General features: G+C 35.8%; 1 pseudogene; it reads left to right on the top strand.

The window, feature by feature from the left end:
• Positions 1-17,860: 17,860 nt before the first annotated feature.
• On the top strand, positions 17,861-18,863 carry LOC141490210 (taste receptor type 2 member 7-like; annotated as a pseudogene).
• Positions 18,864-20,002: the final 1,139 nt, after the last annotated feature.

Genomic DNA, 20,002 nt, shown 5'->3' with positions numbered 1-20,002 from the left:
TCTCATTTTTGTAGTAAACATTGGGAGCAAAAGGTGGGTTAAAGAAGTCATAAGACTTTTACTTTGAGTTGGGGTGAATGTCCAAGATAACTGACAAAAGATGAAAGACAGAGCTGGTCAGTGCAAAGAAGCAAATATTGAATTAATGTTGAGGAAAGGGTGCTAACAATGAGAATGGGGCTACTTGGAGAGTAGGTGAGTACTAACTGCTTGGCTGTCTCCCAATAAATACTGAGTAGTCAATACTAAGTAGGGACTGAGATTGAGATTGCTTCCCTCTATGATACTCTGTGGTTCTGTGGGGGTTAAGTTGGCTTTGAAATGCTTCTACCTATCCTTTATGGGATTTACTACCTTTCCCCAATTCCAGGGCCATCAGTCAAACAAGGATAGAGACTGGAGGTTCACAACTGAAGGAATTTGAATCATAAAATGCACAAAAGTCAGATTCTCTTTCTGTAATTTACTTGTTCTTCCTTAACCCAATTTGTATTTATGCAATACACATCATATTCTGTATGTAAGTACAGAGCTGGAGAAGGAAATGGCAAACCATTTTTTCCTGAAAACCCCAAATGGGGTCATGTAGATTCAAAAATAACTGAAAATGTGTAGACACCATGAAATGTGGAGGAACAAGGGAAGGATTTTGAATCAAGAAGTAACCTAAAAAAATAGAGAAAGATGATAAAAAATAAAATAGTTGATTGAGTGAAATGAAACCAGAAGACACTTGAGGAAGAGAGAGAAAGAGACCAATGAAAGATTCATTACAAGTTGAAGGAGAATGATAAGGAAGATAATTTCTGGATCCAAGTCCTGGTAAATTTTATGGCCAGAATCATGAACTCTATTCTGTTGCAATGATGAAGGTATTTGAGTGAGGATTAATGTAAAACCTGGATGATGAAGAAGATGACTACAGTAAGTTAGATGCCTGGATCAATTATGAATAGATAAAACTCAAGTGAGGGACCCTAGTTAAAAAGCAAATGTAATATTAAACAAAAACCAATTAAATAATAATAAAATAATTAGCATGATCAACTTTATCTAGAATTATAATAGTAGAAACCAAAATTAGGACTGAAGAGAAGGATTTGCAGAATTCCCATCTTTCTATTTTCACATCCCTTTCATGTTTTCCTTCTTTCCATTCTCAGCTCCAACACAAACAGCTGCCATCTTCATGATGAAAATTCCATTTTGGGAAGGAGGGAAAGAAAAATTCTAGTTCCGGTCTCAGTCTCAGTCTTGATCCAGTTCTCTGTTTTCTTCCCCCCCTCCTTGGACTAGCAATTACCTTAACAAGCACATTGAGGGGAAGGTAATTTTAAGACTCTATAAGAAGACAAGCCAAAATACTGTTCTGTGCCTTCAGAATACTTCATAAATATCCCGTGAAGGGGAAAAAATAATTTTCAACAATCAGGAGCATGAATACCCTCTTATCACATCTATCCTAGACTTGAACTTGTTTTCCCCTGTTGGTATGTACTGACCAGTTCCCCTAATCTGTATGTCCTTGTAGGAGAGAGTGTCACAGACTGTGATGAGATATTTTGTACCAACTGTTCTTGTTATAACACCTTAGTAAATACCTCTTCCTAAAAATTAATTAAATATGGTTAATTAATAGCACTAGGACTTATTAAAAAGTCACTCTACTGTCTTATAGGTTAGGTACAGATCTCTGAATGGAGTTGTAGTAATTGAATTCTGGGGAACCTAGGAGCCACTCCAAGTTTGAGAATTCAAATTACATGCTGATTATTGTTTCTTTATCATAAAGGGAGATTATAATTGTGTACTAAACATTAATTAGTCAGTGTGTTTTTGGTTCATTTTTTCAGATTCCTTCTTTACCATAATTATTGTTTAATGAATTTTTATTTCCATGTAGGTTTATGACTTTTACCAAAGTTATTATTATTTAATTCTAAATGTAATGGTTTCCAAGTTTTCTGTATTTAATTACTACCATTTTGAATCTATGCAAGATTTCTCTATTCTTTAATATATAATCTTTTTTGTGAATGTTTCCAATGTACATGAAAAGATACGGTATTCCTTATTTTTAACATTTTGTTTGTTCCAGATAATGATAGCATAGAAGATAAAAGATTGAAGACTAAAATAGAAGTCCAATCCATCTAGTCTAATCCCCCCTCATTTTAAAAATGTGAAAAATGGAATTGGTGGGAGTTGAAATCATTTTGCCAAATTTTGAGAGCTAGAGAGCATCAAACCTAGGTCCCCTCATTCCAAAGTCAACACTCTTTTAATGATATAATTCTGTTTCTCAATTATTCATTAAGAAGTTCTTATCTGATTTATTATTAATTTTTGTTTGACTTGCCTTATTCTGATAGTAAAATGTTGAAGTGTCCTGCAATTGTCCTAATTCTTGTATTTCTGCTAATATTTGTTTAATGAATTCAAATAGTGTGGTGCTTGGAAATTGGAAAGTTATAATTTATTATTCAGTTTTCTTTTAATTATTATATAATGTTGTTACTTGTCTCTTTTGAATATTTCATGGTTTGAATTCCAGTTTGTCAATAACATTTTTGCCTCTCTTGACATTTGAACATGTAATTTTATTACCTATTTTTCAACTAATCACTTAACTACAACTTAGATGTATCTTTTTTGCATTTTGAACAACATATTGACAGCTTTTTGAGAACTCATGTCATTCATGTTTCTTATCATATGCATTTAACTTGTTTTCTAATATTTTCTTCTCATTTTCTTTTCTGGAAGGAGTGACTACTAAACCTTAGAAATCTATGTTAACAATTAAAATAAATAAATGAAACAATTCATATTTTTGTTATTTAATGTATTCATTCCTGCCTTTCCCTGAGGTTTAAAGCCCTTTTTATGATAGATAAGAATTTTGTTCTTGAGATGACTAGTACTTATTCCTCCCTCCCATATTTAATTTGCTATTATTTCTCATTGATTTTAAGTGTTTTAACTAAATAAATATGAACACTCTAAAACTCATTTCTCTTTTAAATTATTCTAACAAAACTTTAATTGAATTTTTCTATTATGGTAATAGATTATATACTTAAAAAAACAAATTTATGAAATATTGGTAAAAAAATATAAAACACTTGGGGAGAAAAATGGACTTTTTTTCCATCAGTGATAGAAGCCAGAGAATTTGGTAGTGATGTTTGCATTCATTCTCTAAGAGGACCAAAATAATATTGTGACATTGGGGTCAATGTACAGTCTGTCCAAGTGTGACTGTATTTGAGCTCAAAAAGCCGAACAACAGATTTAACTTGAATAATCCAAATGAGCATTTGGAATGGAGATGTCTCTAAATTTGTGCTTCTCATATTCTTTTTGAAATACTGAAATTCTGTTTAGATCATTGGTCACAGCTTCCTTGATGCTCTAATTCCACATTGGATGGTCCTGTGCCAAAGTCTCCCATGATTCACAATGGATTCCAAAGTTCTTCAGAGAGACCTTGAGAAATGTCCTTTTATGACATTTTTCTGTCTTTGTAAGAGCATTTGCCTTATCTGAGTTCCCTGTGAAATAATCTTTTAGGCAAACATGTTTGGCATTTGAGTAACATGGTCACCCATTGGAGCTGTGCTCTTAGCGGTAGAGTTTGGATGTTTCCCAGTAGAGTTCAAGAAAGAACCTCATTGTCATGACAATTGTCATGACAATTCAATTGGAAATGTTTCAATTTCCTGCCATGGCCCTGGTTCACTTTCTAGGTTTCAGAGCTTTTCAACAATGAGGTCATCACAATGACTCTTTAAAACTTCAAATTTGTGGCTATCCCATTTTCTTTTCTCTCACACACTTTCCTTTAGAACCTCCCAAACACTGAGTTAGTTCTAACAATTCATGCATGAACATCATCATATTTGTCTATATTCTTGGAAAGTAGACTGACAAGTATCCAAATCCACAGCATTCCAAATCCCTTCAGTGGCTGTAACTGATTGTTCTACTTATGGATGAAATAGTACTGGCTGGTAGAAAAATCTATGTTTTCTTGGTGTTAATTGGCAGGGAAAGATTAGCAGTGTCAGAGAATTGATCCACATTCTATTGCATAATTATCTGTAAAGACACACACCAACTCTCTCTTCTCCTTAGTTTTGGCTTATAGCCTTTTCAAATTAAATAATTTGCCATTAGTACAGTATCTGATCTTGGAGCCACTTCCATTCTTGTTAAAGGCATCTGATAATATCACTGGAAACGCCATGCTAACTAGGGAGCAAGCACATAGCCATTATGCTAACCTCATTGTTGCAAGGCTGTGAAACTTGGATTATTAAGCAACACAGAAAATTGTCTTAAGAAGATTCTGAAAATCACTGGGCAAGATAAGATATGGGATAATGAGCTCAAGCTGAACTGCCAAGTGTTCAAAATCAACTGAGAGTTTAGGAAATGAAACACTCATTAATGAGATGTTATCTAATATTACATTTATAATACACCAATTGGTTTTTAAGTCAATGTTTTCTTCTCTTGGTTAGCTGTGCATTAGTTCACATGTGGGGCAAACCCTAGTTCAGACCAGTGGTTCTTTGATGAGTAGATATACCATCTTAACTCTTTAAATTTGTTCCTTTTTTAAAGACAGGAAAAAGTAGCCTTTGAATTCATACTTCTGAAGGCTACGTCAAAGACAGTACTTTGGAAAACTGAAGGCATTAGATAAATGTGAATAATCTTCATCTTTTCTTTCTAAGCTTATTGTACACAGAACTTAACACAAAGATGGTAGCTGAAAAATAGCTCCTGCTTTCTGAGTTGACACTAAAACTAATTCTTTATAGATGAATTAGCATGGTATACTGTTTTTTCTGAATTAACTTGAAAAAACAAATAAAGGTATTCCTTTTGAGTGTAAATGACCCATATTAATGATCCATCATCCTGCATTTATTTTATAATTTTCAAACCCAAAAGTGACTTACCAGAAATATCTAGCTTTAATTTGGTTTTATAAACAATTGGTGGTAACATCAATATTCAATATGTTGGGTAATGATGGAGATGAAGAATAATCTCTATATTTAAGCTTTTGTTGCATTCCTCATGATAAACATCACTGAGTGAGGTTCATCATAGCTCACATATTTGGATACAAAATAGGCTGAGATACACAGGGAAAAATAATGAAAGATAAACTGTTCCCGTTTTCATCTTGACAGAGGACTCTAATCCTTTCAATGATCAATTCTCAAGAGGAAATAGAAATACCACAGAGAGAAAGTATGTGTCTAGACTGGGTAAAGTTAAATGAGCTATTGGGAAGTCTTAGGGGATATCTTAACGTAGATATTCCAAGAGGGATTACATATTTCCTTGCCCAAAACAGAAACTCTTTTAAAGACAGAGAGGAAAATTACTTCATCAAAAAGATTCAGAATTATATATACCCCAATCCCATTTGCCTGAAAATTAATCCAACAGAAGTAGCACCAAAAGTATTATAAATATTGAAAACTTTTTTTTTTCTGATGATATGATAAGTAGTTGGGAGAAAATCTTTGTTGTTCTGGTAACTGCTGAATTTCTATTGAGCATTCTGATAAATGGATTCATAGTTGTGGTGAATTGTATTAACTGGACAAAGAACAAAAAGCTGTCACCAAGTGATCTCGTCCTACTCTGTTTGGCTAGCTCCAGAATTAGATTGTTTTGTGTGATGATATGGACTAGCTATTCAATTGTTCTCTCAATTAATGAACCCATAAAATATAATATAAGAATAAATATCTTCTTGCTATTGACTCATAATTCAAATGTTGGGTTTTTTACTATCCTCAGCATCTTCTACTTCCTGAAGATCACCAACTTCTCTAATTCTCTTTTCCTCTTGATGAAATGCAGAATTGACAGAATCTTATTGATGCTCCTTGGCAGACCCTTGATTCTCTCTTTATCCATTAACTTTCCAATAATGGAGAGAATGATTTATTACTATTTCAGCCTCTCTTGTAGGGGAAAGGGGAAATGTGTGTCCCAGGAAGTCCAAGTCAGTAAAAGTACATTCATCATGCTCAAGGTTCTCTTTGGCCTTCTAAATCTTCTTCCTCCTCCTTTTTCCACAGTCTCACTCTCCCTATTCTTTTTCTCTCTGTGAAGGCATAACCAACAGATCAATGCCACAGGTTCCAGAGACCCTAGCCCAGAAGTTATATTCAAGCCATTAAATCTATGAATTCCTTCCTCATCTTCTGTTTACTGTACTATGTAGGTTTCTTTTTCAACTAAGGAAATTCACTGGCAAAGGGCAACCTGCCTTTCATACTGAGCATGTCAACCATGTTTTCTATTTCTTTGGCCACTCAATGTTCCTGATTCTGTGGAATAGAAACTTAGGAAAGGCTGCCCTGAGGGTGTCATGGATGATGAGGTATCGCAGAGAGAAAATCAACCACAAGCCTCTTGGGTATCTTTCAGGATAGTCTTGCATTTACTGGGGTAAAGAAGTCAGCATGTAGTCCTTAAAGTATTTTAGAAAGTTCTTTCCTTCAATGAAGTATCAAAACCATTGCACTCTGATTCAAAACATAGACTTGGAGCCAAAAAGACCTTGGTGCAGTACCCAAGTTTGTCAGTTTGTACCTGTGTGGCCATGGACCACTCCCTTGAGTTCTGTGAACCTTAAAATCCTCATCTGAGGAGTAGTGACAATACAATGACAACAATGACAATAACTCCAGCTCACACCTCAGATAAATTGTTCCAACTCTTCCTGGATCTTTGGGCCCTAGGATGCTGATGGGTGAATGAATGAGTTTCACAACTAACTCATATAGGTCCAGCACATACTGCTCATGCTCTTCAGACATCATCATGCCATATTTTTACGTGTGTTCCCCTGTCTCCTTGACTCTCTCTTTGCCTCTAGTTGGGGAACAGTGATCTAAACAATATAGACACTCTAGCATAACTGGAAAGGACATATCCATTAATAACCATATGATGCCAGTCACCATCCCTATAGTTTCCTTCCCAAAAACATACTTTCCTGATGGAACTTTACTATATGTATTTTTCCTCCATTATAATATAAACTCCTGGTGGTTAGGGAGTTGATTTTATGTTTGCACATTTGATGCTTTGCAGACCTCCTAACACATGCTACTTTTCCCATCTTAAATTAAATGTCATCTTGTTTTCAGATCTTCATTGTCTCCCTGACACCTCAACACACCCCTTAATTAAGAAAATATAGTTCCTGTTACAAACATGTTTAGTTAAGCAAAATGAATTCCAGCATCAGCCACATACAAAAATAGTCTAATCCTTCACCTAAGTCTTTCACCTCTTTATTAGATGTTAGATAGCATATTCATTGAGGTCTTAAGAATTATGTTTGGAACTTTGTTTATCAGCATTTCTAAGTCTTTCAAAGTTGTTTGTCTTTATAATATGGGTGTTATTACATAATGCTCTTAATAAATGTTCTTGTATTTGTACCTTCATTCATTAACACATTCAAGGCAACTTTGAAGTTTCTACTATTCAGGAAGAACTGGATTCTTTGGAAGAAGGCTGGATTCCAGGGGCATCTTACTTAGTGAATTCCAATTCCCATCTGCTCATCACAATAGTTTGGGTTCAGGAATATGGCCCATAGTATTCTCTCCCAGGCCTTGGGAGGCATGTCAATCTTCAACATGGGCTTCTGCTGCAAGCCACCATCAAGTTCAGGGTCTAAGGTGGACACTTTGCTCCTTATATCCTCACATACCTCTGGAGAAAAGAAGTTCTCGAGATGAAGTTGTGATGAGGAAAAGGCATAAAATGGAAGAGTAGTTCTCAAAGCTTGTTTTCATAAAATATGGAAGCAAAACTGAAAGTGTTCTCCAATGGACAGCTGACCCTCTTAATCTTAGTCTAGCATCTAAAGTTCCCTATGTGGTCAGCAAGGCACATTTCATGGGGAGAGGATCCTCAGGTAGTTCTGAAGGCTCCAGCTGTGGAACCTTGTCAGATTGATTAGAGCACTCATCAGGTTGGTCAAAGGCTCCCAGATGTTAAACATTTTTCAGCTCTTTAAGTGCAATCGGCATGCAAATTATTATTATGTTTCTGCTTCTGAATCGTATTTAGACACTGTGGAAGACAGACGGTATAAAGAAAAAGACCAAGATAGAATAAGAGTTCACCTAGTGTCATGGAGCAGACCCATGTTTTTAAGTGAGGCAACAATACCTCTGGAGAAGTGCTCTCTTACTCTTCTGGTGTTTGAGACAGCAACATGTACTTGACCTCTACCCAGAGGGACCTGGTAGCACAAAGAACAAAATATTCCAGGGGTTCAAAGGTCCCTACAACTCTGTCCTGAGATACCACAGAGGGTCATGAAAATCCAATGCTCAGAACCTCAAAGAACATAGTTATCTTAACTCTGAAAGGTCAATTCAGAAATCCAGAAGTCCTAAAGGGAGTCAGAGAATAATCAGTTAAAGGTTAAAGGGAAAAGATGGAAAGATAAAACAGATGAAGAGTTTAAGATATACGTTTTAGAGGCAGCTTTGGTACAATAGATTCAGCAATAGACCTGAAGTCAAAAAGTCCTGACTTCAAATCTGATCTCAGTAATTTACTGGGTATGTGACCCTGCCTATTTAATAAGTGTTTGCTTGCTTACTGAAATTATAAAAAAGAAATGTACAGGATATGGAAACAAGTGCAGATAGCAGAAACAATATAAATTAGCCCTGTTTGCCACAGTTTTCTTAACTGTAACATGTACTGGAGAAGGAAATGGCAACATATTCTAGTATTTTTGAGAAGAAAATTCTGAATGGGGTCAGAAAGAGTTAGATAAGACTGGAAAGACTGCATAATAATAATTGGTCTACAAATCACAAGCTTGATAGATGCCCAGCATAGTAGTAATGGAGAAACTTTAATTGCTCAAACATTGCCTGGACATTTCTTTCTGCTAACTTTATCCTTTCAAATGCAAAGGAACCAATAAAATAGCATTCTTTTCTGGACCTGATTCTTATTAATAGAGAGGGATTGACTTCTGGAGTAGAAATGTTGGAACTTTGTGGGGAAATGAACCCCCCAACATAGAATTTGTGACAGAGAAGACTAAGAAATCTGAGGTTTATTACGATAAACATGCTAGATTTTGGTCAGTAGATTTCAAAGGGCTCAAATGATGGATAGATAGATAGACAGACAGACAGACAGACAGACAGACAGATAGATAGATAGATAGATAGATAGATGGATAGATAGATGATAGATAGACGGATAGATGGATAGATCCCATAAAGTAAAATTCTTCGAGGAAAGTGAGCTCTAGAGGGATAGATGATACTCAAGAATGAAATCTTGAAGAAACAAAGAGAAATTGATTGAGAAAATGGACCAGATGGAGTTAATTTGAAAAGAATGGTGTGGATGTACAGGTTGTTCTCCTATTTCAAAGACTTTTCATAGCTATCCCCCTCCTACTTTTTCAGTCCTACCACTTGTTCTTTAATAAGTACTTTTCAAGTTCAAATCTGATCTCAGACACTTAATAATTGCGTAGCTGTGTGACCTTGGGCAAATCGCGTAATCCTATTGCTTTAAATGAATGAAATTTTAAAAAATGTACAAAAATATTCTGGGGGCAGCTGGTGTAGTGGATAGAGCACCAGCCTTGGAGACAGGAGGACCTGAGTTCAAATCCAGCCGCAGACACTTAATAATTACCTAGCTGTGTGGCCTTGGGCAAGTCACTTACCCCATTGCCTTGCTAAAAAAAAAGTACTTTTCAATCCAGTGACTTTTGATTTTTTTAGTAACCAGATCTTCCATCTCTCCCCTCTGAGCATTTTTTCTGGTTCTTCCCCAAACTTGAAAAACTCTTCCTCTTCCATTTTGATGACTAATCTCCCTTGATTTCCTTAATTCTATCTCCTACAAGAAGTCCTTCCCAACCCTTCTTAATTTCAGTGCCTTCCTTGACTTAACATTTTTCTATTTATTCTGTATATAGCTTACTTTATATATATTGGTTCACATATCGTGTCCCCTGTTAGACTGTAAGCTACTTGAGGGCAGGGGTTATTGTTAATCTTTCCAAGTCCTTAGCACAGTTCATGATATATAATAGATGCTTAATACATTTTTGCTTAATTATTGAAATTATAAAAAAGAAATGTACAGGATATGGAAACAAATTATCAGAGATAATACGAATATGACTCAATTCTATCAAAAAGTCTGTAGGGATACTGAAGACCAAAAGAAGCAGAGACTTGTAAAGGCAGTTAAATACAAAACTAGATTTGTTTGTTTGTTGGTTGGCTGGCTGATTGGTGGGTTGGCTGACTGTTTTTTTTAAACTACATTGGGAGGAAAAGAAAGATCAAAGGATGCATGAGACATTTGGAGTTTGGGTAAATATAGAAGAGAACAAAAGAGAAAAAGCAGAGCTGCTTTCATCCATGGTGGATGCAATGATGCCAATGTTGGATTAATGTTGGGGAAAAGGACCTAGCCATGAAAGTGAAGTTACTCATAGATGAGGTGAGTGCTGACTTCTTGGTGGTCTGTCAATAGATACTGGATAGAAAATCTATCCATGAGATAGGTGGAACTGGTATTCATTGGGAGGAATGAGTTAGAACAGGGGTGGAGTGGTAGAAAACCTATGAAATCATTTGATCTGGAATTAACAAGACCAAGATGCTAGCCAGATGCAAAATTCATAAATCTAGTAGCTGTTTAGGTTAAATGTTTGATCAAATATAGTTTTTAAATTGATAATTTTTAAATTGATAAGATGATATATCATGGACTTTGAATTATTGTAAATGACCAGATGACCCCTGGAAGAAAAAAATGTTTGACCCCCCCCCAGGTCTAATGAAAAAGTTATTGAGGTTCCTCCCATTCATGAAATTCTGTGTCCTCTGGGAGTTAAGCTGGCTTTGGAATGCTTTCATCCATCCCTGTGGGATTTACAGCCATCCTTAAATCCAGGGTCACCAATCAAACAAGAGTAGAGATAGGAGGCTCACAATTCAAGGCATTTGAATTAGAAGATGCAAAGAGAAACAATACTCTTTCCATGACTTGCTTGGTCTTCCTCAAACTGATTTGTTTGCATACAACACAGACTATAGACATAATCGACAATGCAGTAAATGAAGGTTCAAATGAAATAAGAGAATGAAGCTTTAGTTCCTTCTTATTAGCAGCTGTATTTCATCATGATGGGTCCTCATGCAAGAGAGGTAGAAGAATAGCGAGGAATTAGCACAGAAAGAGAAATCCCATCCTCCAAACAGGAGTCAGATACACGAGTGCCAGGTTCATAGAGGACAGTCAACAAATATTTGAATAAAGAGGACACTCAAACGAAAATCCCAAATGTTACAGTTGGTGCCCAGTCATTCCAGAATCATCATGATGCCATTTGGGGTTTTCTTAGCAAAGAAGAGTTTGCCATTCCCTTCTCCAGTTCATTTTTATGATGAAGATGTTGAGACAAGCAAGGTTAAGTGACTTGCAAAGATCACAAAGTTAGGAAGTGTGTGGATTTGAACTCATAGAGATGAGTCTTCTTGACTCCAGATGCTGTCCTCTAGCTATTATATAAATGCTCCAAAGTTGCAATTGTTTGAGTAACATAGGTTTATTAAATCAGCATTAATGGAAATTAGTTGAACTATTCTGGAAATCAATTTGCAGCTATGATGAAAAGTTGCTAAGCCACGCATAACTTTTGTCTCAGCCATACCATTAGTAGCTCTACTCCAGAGATCAAAGTGAGATTAAAAGTTCACCTATTTATAAAAATATTGAAAACAGCTATTTTTTTTGGATTTGCAAAGAACTGGAAACTAAGGGAGTGCCTATCTGCAAAAGAGATGGCTGAACAAATTTTGGCAAAATGAATGTCATGAATATTATTGTAACCTAAGCAATTTATGAAAGTGAGATTATCAGACCTGGAAAGATTTGCATAAATTGATGGAGGATGAAGTGAGCAGAACAATGAAGTTTAAAAATAATAAAATTACAAATAAAAACAAATACTGGCTTAAGAACTCCAGTGAAGACAATGATCAATCATAAGTCCAGAGAACTGAAGATGAAACAAACCACTCACCTTCTGATACAGAGATGATAGGTTTCAAATGCGTATATTTTTTAACATGGTCAGTGAAAGAATTTGTTTTGTTAGACAATGATTCATTGTTACCCAGATTTTCTTGTAACTGTTCACTGGAGCAGTAGACAGGAGAGATAAAAATGATTGTACAAATTAGCTTATTTTTAAAAAAAGAAAATACTTCATTGTAATTGCGGAAATATATCTGTAGGGGGTCTTGATGATGGTTCAGATTTTGACAGTGGAAATATAGGGAGAGTAGATAGGGAGAAGGAATCTTGTTAGCAAAGACTCAGAGGAGGGAATTACAAGGTTTATTCGGGAGTGTAGAGTATATTCTCGTACCTAGAACATAGTCTGGGTTAAGGAGTAGAAGAAGGCAAAAGGGAGACTGAAAAGAAAAAAAAAAACTGAGCCCAGAAAAAAAGAAAATATTAAATGCTAGGATAAAGGGTTTGAATTTCAAGTCTATGCTGGAGGCATCAGGAGCAGTTAGTTGGTGTAGCACTAAAACACCAGGCCTGTAGTTAGGAAAACCTGCATCCAAATCCGACCTCAGTCACTTTCTGAGCATGTCATTTAACCCTGTTTGCCTCATTTTCCTCATCAGTAAAAAGAACTGGAGAAGGAAAAGGTAAATTGCTCTATTATCTTTACTAAGAAAACCGAAATGGAGTCATGGAGAGTTAGACATGACTGAAAATGACTGGGAAGCAAGCCATGAGAGGATCTATGGAAGAAACCTTCCACCACTGTGCAGAAGGATGATAACTCGTCACATAATTTGGGGGATGAAATGGAAGCAAAAGAAACTAGAGGGAGAGAGATCACTTAAAGAGACAGTAAAATGGGAAAAGTGAGGGTTAAGCAAAATACATTGAGATAGGACTGTAGCACATGGGCTTTTCATACTGGATGTTTTGTATCATTGATACAGTTCAGAATTCTATTCTTCCTTCTGTATCCAAACTCACATGTCCTCATTCCATCATCCAATCTTTCCAGCTATTTACATTTAAAGAAAGAAGTATGCTAATTCCACGGTCATTTTCAACTGATAGAACATGTATAAAAACTGGATTCAAGTCCTGTAAGCCTTAGAGGCCAAACTTAAGGGTAGGAACTTTAATCTGTACACAGTGAGGAAGGTATTTGAGATAAGGAGTGATATAACAATGGATGCAGACTATGATTTCAGCAAATTAGATGCCTGGGTGAATTAAAGACAGATAAACTCAAGAGACGTACTCTAGTTAAAGAGCAAATGTAATCATAAAAAGAATTGGTATGAGCAGCAACATCTAGAATTGTAGCAGTAGGAATGAAAAATAAAGGCTGAGGAGGAGAATTTGCAGAAGGATGACTTCCTTTCTATTTCCACCCCTTTCATCTTTTCCTTCTTTCTATTGTTAATGCCAGCCCAAAAGCCTGCCAGCTTCATGGCGAAAATCAAGGAGCTACTTTGGGAAAGGGGAAGAAAAGAACTCCAGTTCTAGCCTCAGCCTCAGTCTTGACCCAGGTCTCCGGGAAAAGATGGAGACCTGGTAAGTTCCAATCCTTCTCTAGTCAATGGAAGGGGAAAAGATGGAGACCTGGGTTGTAAACACATTGAGGAAAGGAAATTTCAAGACTCTACAAGAAGACAAACCAAAATACTGCTCTGGGCCAGCAGAGTTCTTCATAAATACCCATGAAAGTGAGAAGAAAAATTTCCAACAATCAGGAACTGGGACTACCTTCTTACTACCTGTGCTCAAGACTTGAACTCCCTCTCCCCTGATTGCACACAATGAACATATTCTATATGTCCTTGTGGGAGAGAGTGTCATAGACTGTAATGAGATATTTTGTGCCAACTGTTCTTACTATAACACCTTAGTAAGAATCCCTTCCTAAAATATAATCAAGTGTGAATGATTAATTAATAAAACTGGAATTTATTAGAAAGTCACTCCATTCTCTTAGGGGTTAGCCACTGATCTCTGAGTGGTAGCAATTAAATTCTGGGGACTTAGTGAATCAGGGCAAGCAGAGGGACTGAATTCAATGATATTATTGTTTCTTTGTCAGAGAGTTAGGGAACTATTAGTGAGTGTATTTTTGGTTGATTCTTTTTTCAGATTCCTTATTTGACCCAATTATTGGTTAATGTATATTCTCATTTCTATGTAGTTTTATTACTTGTACCAATGTTATTATTATTTAATTCTAAATGTTATGATTTTCAAATTTTCTAAAGGTAGATTATCTATTCCACTTCCCCTCATTTTACAAAAAGGAAAATGGAATCTGAGGGAGTTGAAATGACATTAACCAAATTTTCTAAAGTTAATGAAAATCAAATCTAGGTCCCCTCATTCCTAATTCACCACTTTTTTCATGTTATAATTCTGCTTCTCATTTATTAAATGAGAAATTCACATCTACCTCATTATTAAATTTTGTATTTAATTTATACCCTGATAATAAAATGTTGAAAAGTTATATCACTATATACCATCTATTCTTTGCAATCTATTAATCTTTCTTAAATGAATTCAAATGTCTAATAGTATGAAACTTGTTAAATGGCAATTGATATAATTTATTATTCAGTTTTCTTATATAATGTCAAAACTTAACTTTTTGAATATTTTGTGTTTAGAATTACAATTTGTCAATAATGTTATTGTCTCTCCTGACTTTTGAGCTTATAGGTGCATTATGTATTTTAAACTAACCCTAACTTCAACTTAAATTCTATTTAGACATCTTTTTTTTCCCATTAAACGTATTCCTTGATTCATTATAAAACTTTTTGAAGATTCAGTTTCTTCTCCTATCTTATATGTAATTACCTTGCTTTCTGATCATTTCTTCTCATCATTCTTTTTGTAACCTGAAAAAATGACCTCTAAAACTCATAAATTTATTTTAAAATAAATTGTGCATTTTTGTTCCTTAATTATTCATTCTTAACCTTCCCACTATAATCCTCTTTTCATTGTAGATAGAATTTTTGTCCTTGAGATGACTAGCTCTTATTCCTCCTTATTATACTACTATTTTCTATTTATTTTAAGTGCTTTTAATGAAACACAAACATTCTAAAACTCCTTTACCTTTTGTGTTACTCTAACTAAAATTCTAATTTTATTACAGTAAAAAATGTTTATATGGTTTCATTCCTTTTAAAATCATAATTATGAAATTTTGGTCAAGGAATTAAAAAGTTAGGGATACAAGTGTTTTTTTCCCTACCAGTGTTATTAATAGAAGGTAAAGAATTTGGTGGTGGAGGCTGTCTTCATTCTTTTTTTTTAGGTTTTTTGCAAGGCAATGGCGTTAAGCAGCTTGCTCAAGGTCACACAGCTAGGTCATTATTAAGGGTCTGAGGTCAAATTTGAACTCAGGTCCTCCTGAGGGGCCAGTGCTCTATTCACTGCATCACCTAGCCATCCCGGCTGTCTTCATTCTTAAAGAGAATCAGATTTAAACTACTATGTTAAGGTCAATATGTAGACTGTTCAACTGTGACTGAAAATGAGCTCAAACTGTTCTACCAAACATTGGACATAAATAGTTCACATGAACATTTGGAATAGATATGTCCTGAAATTTGTCCATGTCACATCCCTTTTGAAATACTGCAATCTTGCTTTGATCATAGCTCCTTCTTTGATGTAGACATTCCATGCTAGATGGTCCTATGCCAAAATCTCCCATGTCTACAAATGATTAGAGTTCTTCAGAGAGATCTTGAGAGTGTCTTTGTAATGCTTCTTCTGACCTTTGCAAGTACACTTGCCTTATGTGAGTTCACTGTGAAATTGTCTTTTAGGCAAATATATGTTTGTCATTTGAACAACATGGCCAACCCATTGGAGCTCAAGAAAAGACTGCATTGCCTGGTACCTTAACTTTCCAGCTGACATTCAGAATCATTTTAAGATGATTCAATTTCCCATCATTCATTGGTTAGCTTTCCTGGGTTTGGAGACTATCAACACTGAGATTAGCACTATGGATGTGTATTCTTCAATTTGGCAGGCAGCCTATTTCCTCATCTCTCACATACTTTGCTTTGCAACTCCTCTAAAACTGAATATTTCTGAAAATGCATGAATCAATCTCATCATCTATATGCATATCCTTGGAAAGTTTACTAGCAAGATAAGTAAACTTACCACAGAATTCCAAATCTCTCCATTTGTTTTAACTCCTGGCTCCACACATGAATAGTACATTACTGGCTAGTGTAGATTTCATTTAACAAGTCAAAATTAGTCTAGTGTCAGAAAGTTATTCCACATTTTACTGCATTTCAGCCACAGAGTTTGCACAATTATCTTCTCTCTCCACTTTAGCCTTGACTTGCAGACTTGCCAAGTTAGACAATTCACCATGAGTGCAGGAATTGATCCTGATGTCATCTGCATCCTAGATGGAAGTGTCTAACAACGTCACTGAAGACATCATGCTAAAAAGCTTGGGAGCAAGCACAAAACCACTGTACAGATCTCATCATTGCATGTGAAACTTGTACAGTGCATTGGTGCCATTCCAGAAAATGAATTGTTTCCATTCTTTTGAAAATCAAAATAAAGTATGGGATAATGAGGTCTTTTCTTGAGCTGAACAGTCAAGCATTCAAATCCAACTGGGGTTTAGAAAGTGAAAAGTTGATTAAGGTGATAGTGCTGAATATTGGATTTATAAAAAAATCAGTTGGTTTTAAGTAGGGAATACTTCTGCTAGTGAGCTGTCTGTCCATCAGCACAATGTGACTCAGACCTTTGATTTGATGATGCTTGAACAAGTCATCTCAACTCTCTAAACTTATCCCTCTGTAAAGAGAATGAAAAATAGCCCCTGAATTAATACCTCTGAAGCTCACTTTGGAAAACTGAAGACATTAGATAAATGTAAATGATATCTTCTTTATAAGTTTATTGTATGGAAAAATCAACAAAAATGATAATTGACAAATAATTCCTGCTCTCCTGTCTCCTGTTAAGGCAATGTCTTTATAATCTAATTAATATGGTTTGTTGTTTTGTTTGAGTTATCATAAAAATTGAAAGAAGGGTGTTCCTTTTGAGTACATGAAGCTCAGAATAGTGGTCCATGATATTGTAATTCATTTAAAATTTTTAAACTAAAAGGTGACTTATTAAATATTCCCAGCATGAGATTAATGTTATAAACAATTGGTGGTACGATCCATATTCAATATGGTGGGAAACAATGGAGTTAAAAGCACAGTCTCTACATTTGGGGCTTAGTCATATTCCCTATGTGAGACATTATTTAGTGGGGTTTATCATGCACAGATCATGTGTTTGGATACAAAATAGGCTGAGACTCAGTGAGGAAAACATGGAAAGATGACCTCTCCTTATTTGCATCTTGACATATGACTCTAATCTTTTCCATGGTCAACTCTCAAGAGGAATTAGAAATGTCACAGAGAGAGAGTGTCTTGGATGGGTAAATTTAACTGTGCTGCTGGGAAAGCACAGAGGAGATCTTAATGAAAATATTCTAACAGAAGAAAAGATGTTTTTCTTGACTAAAAAAGAAATTTTGTCAAAGAGAAGAAAGTTCATCACCAAAAACCAGAAGTACATATCATATCATACTCATTTGCTGGAAATTAAGCCAACAGCAATGGCATTAAAAATATTGTAAATTAAAAGTAGTATAAATATTGGAAATTTCTTATGTCATCTCCTTTCTGCTGACATGCTAAGTTGTGGGGAGAAAATTCTTATGGCTTTAGCAACTGGTGAGTTTCTCTTGGGTATTATGGTAAATGGATTCATAGCTCTGCTGAACTGTATTGACTGGCTCAAGAACAAGACATTTTCACCGAGTGATCTCATCCTGCTCAGCTTGGCCATCTCCAGAATTGGACTGGCTTGTGCTATAATATCAAAAGTCTATTTAATTAAAATCTCTATTAATATGACCATCACGATCCATTAAAAATAAATGATCTCTTCTTGCTACTGACCCACAATTCAAGTATTTGGTTTGCCACTACCCTCGGCATCTTCTACTTTTTGAAGATCACAACCTTCTCTAATCCTCTGTTCCTTTGGATGAAATGGAGAATTGGCAGAGTGGTCTTTATGTTTCTTTGGGGCCCTTGATTATCTCTTTGTTCATCAGTTTTCCATTGATGGAGAGTATATATTTTTACTATAGCAGCCTCTCTAATGAAGAAAGGGCTAGAAATGTGTCCCAGGAGGTCCAAGTGAGTAAACTTATATTCTGTACATTAGGGATTCTCTTTGGTCTTGTGAATTTTATTCCTTTTGCTTTGTCTACAATCTCATTATCCCTTTTCATCCTCTCCCTGTGGAGGCATAACCTACAAATGCAACTCAATGCCACAGGTTCCAGAGACCCTTGCACAGAAGCCCATGTTTGAGCCTTGAAAGCTGTATCTTCACTCCTCATCCTCTTATTGCTATATTATATAGGTTTCTTTTTCAACCACTGGAACCAATCAATAGCACAGAATAATTTATCTTTCATACTGAGTATGTCAATCATGTTGTTCTATCCCTTGGGCCACTCACTGACCCTAATTCTGTGGAACAGCAAGTTGAGAAAGGCAGCCCTGAGGTTGTCATGGCTGTTGAGCTGCTGCCAGGGAGAAAGTCACCTACAAGTTCTTTGGGTGCCCCTGAGAATGGTCTGGCATTTTCTAGGGGGAAAGAGGTCAGCATGGAGTCCTTAAAGAAGTTAATCAAATTCGTTTGTTCTTTGTTATAGCAAAATCATTGAACTCTGATCCAAAATATTGACTTATCATCAAGAAGACATTGGTGTAATACTCAACTTTGTTGTTTAGTGCATGTGTGACCGCAGACAGCTTTCTTTACTTCTGTGAACTTGAGAATCCTCGAGTGAGAAATAGTGTCAATACAATGACAACAGTGACAACAATTTCAGTTTAAACCTCAGGCAAATTGTCTCAACTCTAACTGGATCTTTGGGCCCTGGGATGCTGATGGGTGAATGAAGAAGCATCACAACTAGCTCCAGTCAGGTTCAGCACACACACTGCTCATGCTCCTCACCCATCATCATGATATACTTTTCCATGCCTTCCCCTCTGACCTTGACTCTGACTCTCTCTCTCTCTCTCTCTCTCTCTCTCTCTCTCTCTCTCTCTCTCTCTCTCTCTGCCTCTAGTTGAGGAAGAGGGATCTGATCATTGCCACTCAAGCATTCCTGACAAGGGCATAGCAATAAATTGCCCCATGATGTCAGTCATCATCCTTTTCATCATTTTTCCTTGACAAAAACACATATCCCTGGCAAACCCTTCTTATATGTATTCTGTCCTCATGAAACTATAAACTCCTGGAGGATAAGGACTGTTTTGATTTTAATATTTGTAAATCTAATGCCTCACATCACTCTTTCTATTTTTTTAGTTTTTCTTTTCAAGGTAGTGGGGTTAAGTGAATTGCCCAAGGCCACACAGCTAGGTAAATTATTAAATGTCTGAGGCCAGATTTGAACCCAGGTACTCTTGACTCCAGGGCCAGTGCTCTATCCACCTAGCCATCCCCACTCTCTCCATTTTTGAATTAAATTTTATTTTATTTTCATATCTATATTGGCTCCCTCTTACCTCAACATACCCCCACATTTAGAAAGAACAATAAAATTTACTTTACAAGCAAGTATAATTAAGTAAAATAAATTTCTGCATTGGCCTCATGTCTCACCCTTCACCCTAAGTCCTTCACCTCTTTATTAAATGATAGGTGGCATATTCATTGAGTCCTCAGGGATTGGGTTGGAACTTTGTTGTACAGAGTTTCTAAGTTTTACAGAGTTGTCTATCTTTAGAGTATTGCTTTTATT

This window comes from Macrotis lagotis, chromosome 5, assembly GCF_037893015.1.
Source record: "Macrotis lagotis isolate mMagLag1 chromosome 5, bilby.v1.9.chrom.fasta, whole genome shotgun sequence".
Taxonomy (NCBI): domain Eukaryota; kingdom Metazoa; phylum Chordata; class Mammalia; order Peramelemorphia; family Peramelidae; genus Macrotis; species Macrotis lagotis.
The sequence above is the reverse complement of the archived record's forward strand: the minus strand, read 5'-3'. Positions and strand labels throughout refer to the sequence as shown.